Source organism: Gopherus evgoodei, chromosome 9, assembly GCF_007399415.2.
Source record: "Gopherus evgoodei ecotype Sinaloan lineage chromosome 9, rGopEvg1_v1.p, whole genome shotgun sequence".
Classification (NCBI taxonomy): domain Eukaryota; kingdom Metazoa; phylum Chordata; order Testudines; family Testudinidae; genus Gopherus; species Gopherus evgoodei.
Window position 1 is genome coordinate 44,063,196 of NC_044330.1, and position 6,000 is coordinate 44,069,195.

Sequence of the window (6,000 nt, forward strand, 5' to 3'; positions counted from 1 at the left end):
TCAGGGTCCTATGAGATTGGGAACTTCTCTTCACATATTGTCCACTGGGCACTGGAAGGATGTTGGGAGGGAGCTGAAGGGTTTTCTTCATTTTCATTCCCCTTGGGTAACAGTAGGGAGGTTAGAAGGGGGAATGGAGAGCTATCTAACTTCTGCATCTGGCTGGAGGCTTCAGCTTTCTGATCTTAACTCTGGCTGCCCACAGCCCTTCCTACTGCAGTGTTTCTGGCTCTTTTGTGGATTTTCTTGAAAGTGCTTTGCCTACTGGCTGTCATTACAGGCTTTTCTGGCTGCTGGTTGGGCAGGCCAGAGGAACTTCCCCTCTCCCTTCCCTGGCCAGCCACACAGCCTGCAGTGGATGCATATGAGGAGGAGACAAGATCAACAACACTGATCCCCATCTCCCACTTCAGTCTCTAGTTCTCAAAGAGGGGACACAAAGACAAGAGACCTCCAGGGAACATAAACAGTGAGGGCAGCAAGCTAGAAGGGAAAGGACAGGAGACAATATTGGATGGATATAATTAACAAGGATTTAGACATAAGGGCGAGGGAACAGAGAAATAGAGGAAGAAGCCCTCCAGAGAAGGGACTGTCTCTTCATATTTTTCCAGCTCCCAGCACAACAGGGCCCTGATCCTGACAGAGGTCATTGGATGCTACCATTCAATACATGATGAATAATGATATTAACAATAAGATGAGGGAACTCAAGAGGGAGAGAGAAGAGAAACCCAGAGGATGAGTGAGGGAGTTGCATTGCCTCACACAGACAGTGAATGTGCTGCCCTGTGGCTGCTGTGTGTGGGGGAGGGAGCACATTTGTCATCTGCCCCAAGGATACAGAGGTGAAAATATGCTTCATTTGCCATTGGGGCAACGAGGGTAGGAATTAGCATTCACATGTATGCAAATATGACCTTGAGCTTTTTGAGGGCCTGGTTCTGGAGACACCCAGAAAAAACTAGTCACCCGTTTGCTGTTAGCAACATGTCAGAGGACAGCATTGGGTCTTTTCACCCCTATCCTTGAACAGTGGGAAGGGAACTGCGTAGGAATTCCTTTTCCTAGCGTCCCTTTGTTCTTCTGTTCTCTCAGGGCTTCTCTAGGCCTACCCTGTGGGTGTTTCTCTCTTTCTCTCTCCTGCTACCCTATTGGCTGACCTCCCATATTCTCTCTCCCCTTGGAGTCCTCATTTCTCCTTATCTCCTCCTAACCGCAGGGGCTGAAAGCTGAATTGCTCAATGTTTGTACAGAGGCTAACTGAATGGGAGTTCTTGTCCGTGGCTGGGGCTCCTAATTACTATGGTAATACAAATAATAATAATGGCGATAAGTTAACCATCATCTGGTTATGAGTTCTCACCTGACAGAGAAGACAGTTCAGCTGTGGCCATCTGTATATGCATTACTGTTTACTGTCACACAGTGGCAGTATAAGAACTCAAAGGAGATGTGTCTAATGTAAATCAAATACCATGTAGGGCAAAGTAACTGGAGCTGTAGTGTGGCACCTTCCATTATGGCATCTGCTGCACAGAAAACCTGAGAACTGTGCATGTTTTCTCAAGAATATGCAGATCTAGTGAAGGGTGTCATTTTGCTATTTTCACCAGTGAGCCAAATTTTTCACAATGTAAAATAAGCAAATGCCTCATGGAGGTCTGGTGTGCACTACAAAGTGAGTCTGACATAAGTCGCCTTGCATTAGCCTATTGGTGCATTTGTAAAATTTGTCTCCAGCCGATGTAAGAACCTTGTCACAGCATGGCCAATCAGCTGAGGTCAACACAGTGCAAGAGTATATATTGCATGACCGGTGTCCTCCAGAGGTTGTCCCACAATGCACTATTCCTTGTGACAGGGACCAGCCTGGTCATAGTTATAAACTCCACTGCCCATGGGTTACAGAGACTAGAAACTACACTCTTCAGCATATTTTTGAAATGTCTTTTCCTGATTGCCTGCTTTGATGAATATGTCCAGCAGCTCTCCCTTTTTATGTGCAATTGCCCAACCAACCAGCCCGGCTCCACACTCAGAGAGGAACTAGATACGCTCCTGCCTGGACTAAACAGGGTATTGCCAGGACCGGTACTAGTGTTTTCAGCACCCTAGGCACACGGCCATTTCGCCACCCCGCACGCTGGTCCACGGCTCCGGTGGAGCTGCCGCACTCGTGCCTGTGGGAGGTCCACTGGAACCGAGGGTGCAGCGGACTGTCCGCAGGAATGCCTGCGGCAGCTCCACTAGAGCCACGGGACCAGGGAACCCTCCGCAGGCATGACTGCAGCAGGTCAACCGGAGCCGCCTGCCGCCCTCCGCCCCTGCAAAATGCCACCCACCAATAATCCCGGCGCCCTAGGCAATTGCCTAGGCTGCCTAAATGGAAGCGCCAGCCCCGGATATTGCATCTTCTGGGCTTGCAGGATGAAAAAACTGTGCAAGCACAGCTATGGGCCAGTTGTAGAAATGAGAACATCTCTGAAAAGATTATGTAGGGGATGCAGGCAAAGAGGTATAACAGGGATCAGCAGCAGTGCTGTGTGAAAGTGAAGGAACTGTGCCAGGCATACCACAATGCCAGGGAGGCCAATAATTGATCTGGAGCTGAGCTACAGACCTGCCACTATTACAATCAACTGCATGCCACATTTGGCAGAGACCCCACAAGTACCCCATAGACTACCATGAGTACTTTGGAGGAGCCTGAGACAGAGACCCTTGCCATGAACAGCAAGAAGGAAGAGGGAAGAGATTCAGTGGTGGGATCCAGTCATGCCACAAGCCAGGGTCTCCAGTACAGTCTAGCCAGTCCTGCCAGCTGAGCATGGACGAACCCAATGAAGGGAAGGGACCTTGGGTGTGTGTATGCAATGTTTAAATGTAAAGATCGTGCCTGAGTTAACAAGACACAGACATAGACTTTTCATCAACTTTTGTTTTACTTGTATGAGTAGATGTAGAAGTACAACAAAGAGGTGGAGTTGGCAGCTCTTTTCATTCCCCTGTTGGGTTAGGTGGTGCATGAAGCACAATTTGTTTGTTTGTGTAATCTCTTGAGAGATCTTGGTGCAACTTTCAGACCGATACTCTGCAATCCGCTCCTGAAGGTTTCTAGAAACGGCAGCCTCATTTCTTCCTCTGTGGTAGGACACTTTCCCATGCCACTCTGCAATGAATTCAGCTGGCACCATTGCAGTGAACAGTCTAGTAGCATACAGCTTTGGGCAGCTTCAGGACACCAGTAACAGCTGTGCTTTCTGTGCCTTTTGTTACCCTCAGGAGTGAGACTTTAGCTAAAACCACCACTACCTGTGCAAACTTGTGCCAGTGTTCAGCTGCATTGGCTTATACTTGTGCCCATGGAATAGGGGCTGAAATTATATTGTTTCATGCAACTGAAATTTCTCCCCCCCTGCTCTGGCAGGCCATACTCACCCTGGCAGGTACTAGAGTGCTGTGCAGAGACAATCCAAAACTGAAGTGTCAATAAGAGTATCTTATTAAAAGTTTCATGAGAATAAGGGAAGGAAGTTTTGAAGCTTCTTTTTCCCCCTTCCCTTGTGACTGTAAGTCCCATGATACTTCTGTCTACCTTTATCAGTAGCTTCTGCTTTTGTTGCCTTCAGGGTTGACCTGTCCACGCTCACAGAATGCTTGACTCTGAGGAGGAGAATAAAGATGGGGATTAGGGAGGACATGTTCAGTGTGATCCTGCAAGCCATGGCTTTTTTGGACCATGAACAAAGAGCCTGGAAGGCCAGCATGGCAGACAGGAGAGAGGCCCATAAGTCCCATCAGAAAAAGGAGGGGAAGATGCACCAGGACATAATGGGTCTGAGGCAGCGAAGAGAAATGGTTGATCTACAGGTCTAAAAATCCCAGACTCAGTCCTTAGAGAATGCCAAGGTAGCAGCTTCCTATGCTGCCCACCATACCACGTGACATCACAGGCCACATCCTTACCTCTAACATGCCAGGACCGCAAGGAAAACCACAGTTTCACATCCAGTGAGCTGTGAGAACCATGGTTGGTATCTGTATAGTCAGAAAGGATGACATTAGTACACTGAAATGGGCAGAAATGTTTGCTGTCTTTCCAATTTTAAAGTTGCACTCCATTTATTTATGTTATAAGTTTGTATTGCATTGCCTGTGGCTTTTGCACATCATTTTTCTGCACTTTTTTGCCGCTTAATAATTTTATTCTCCAAAAATAGAAATGTATCTCTATTACTTCACAGAACGTATTGCATAATGCCTAGCAATACTCAGAGCACATAATACTTGTAAATGCACCTCTATCCCAATAGAACGTGACCCGATATAACACAAATTTGGATATAATGCGGAAAAGCAGCTGGGATCCCCGGGCTCTTTAAAGCACCACCCGAGCCCTGCTGCTTTACTGCATTATATCTGAATTTGTGTGGAGCCCCGGGCCCTTTAAATCACTGCTTGAGCCCCGCTGCCAGAGCTCTGGTGGTGATTTAAAGGGCCAGAGGCTCCAGCTGCTGCGGGGAGCCCTGGGCCCTTTAAATCCCCACCCGAGCTCCACTGCCAGAGCTGCAGCAGCTGGAGCACCGGGCCCTTTAAATCACCATCGGGGAAGCTGGTCCAAACCCATACTGGACCAAACCCAGGATAATGTGGTCTCACCTATAAGGTGGTGAGATTTCTTGGCTCCCGAGGACCACGTTATATCAGGGTAGAGGTGTATACAGCAAACACCATGGAACTTAATAGGTTTGGGAAAACAGAGACTCATTTATAAACATACAGCAAGTACTGCACAGCTCCTACAAGCACCCAAAGCTTCTATTTCTGCAGATCCACCTACTGTGTCCTGCATATTGCCAAGCATGTCAGTCCTGTGTAGCAGGAGATGATTAATGCCCTACACATTTGCATGACAATGGCCCCACTATGGATTTTCCAACCCCAAAATGATTTACTACTGACCAGTAGCAAACTGGTATTGCAACTTCCCATAGGGCGATCTCCACTCGCTTCTCCACTGTCAGTGCAGCTCTCATTCTAGTGTCCCTCTCAGGAGGGCTGGGGCAAGCTCAGCACACAGATCTAGGAATGTGGCCTTTTGCATCCAAAAGTTCTGCAGCCATACTTCTTGTCATGAACCTGCATTACAATGTGATTCCACCCACTTGGGCTAGTTTCTTGGGCCCAGAAGTGATGCTTCACCAGCTGCAGTTGTTCTGTGACTGCCAAATGCAAAAATTGTGGGATATAGGTGGCATTGTGGGAAGGAGAAAGTAGCATGCTGTGAATTTGACCCCTAGCTCCCAGAGAACTGTGGGTGACTCATGTCTACACCACAACAACATTGTGAGAAATTCCCAAAAGGTTTTGCACTAGACAGTGCACTAGACAGTGGTGTGAGGCACACGAGGATGTGCAGCGCCGACACCAGCAGCCAAGTATGCTCACTCAAACGTTGGCAGTTGTAGGCCTACGTAATTTTCTTTAATCAAAGTTTGTAGTGTTGCTGTGGCCTGGAAAAAAACACAAACTTTTAGTTCAGAGTTTGTCAGCATGACAGTCTTCCCCTTAAATGAGGACTCATTCTCTCCCTACATACTTGTGGATAGGAGATGACACATGTTATAGTGTAGCTAACAGGAAATAAAATGAAAATTTCTGTTTGCGATATCACTGTGGGTTAACATGGAAAGAATTATAATGCCAGCAAGAGGCCTGCAAATGAGGAACAAACAGGTTCTCACGCGAAGATCCTTTTATTCATTAAAGAATGCAGGAAGAAATATACAGCAAATATGAGGATCATCTGCAGAACTACAAAACTTTTTTCAAAGATTTCCACTTAGAGCCATTTTAAGGGCTTGATCTGAAAGCACCCTGAAGTTGTGCAGTCTGCCTATTGATTTCAAATGGCTTTAGATCAGGCCCTAAATATCCTCTATCCAATCACTAACATAGGCGGCAGGTATAATAGGCCAGGGGAGGCTAAGGATTCCA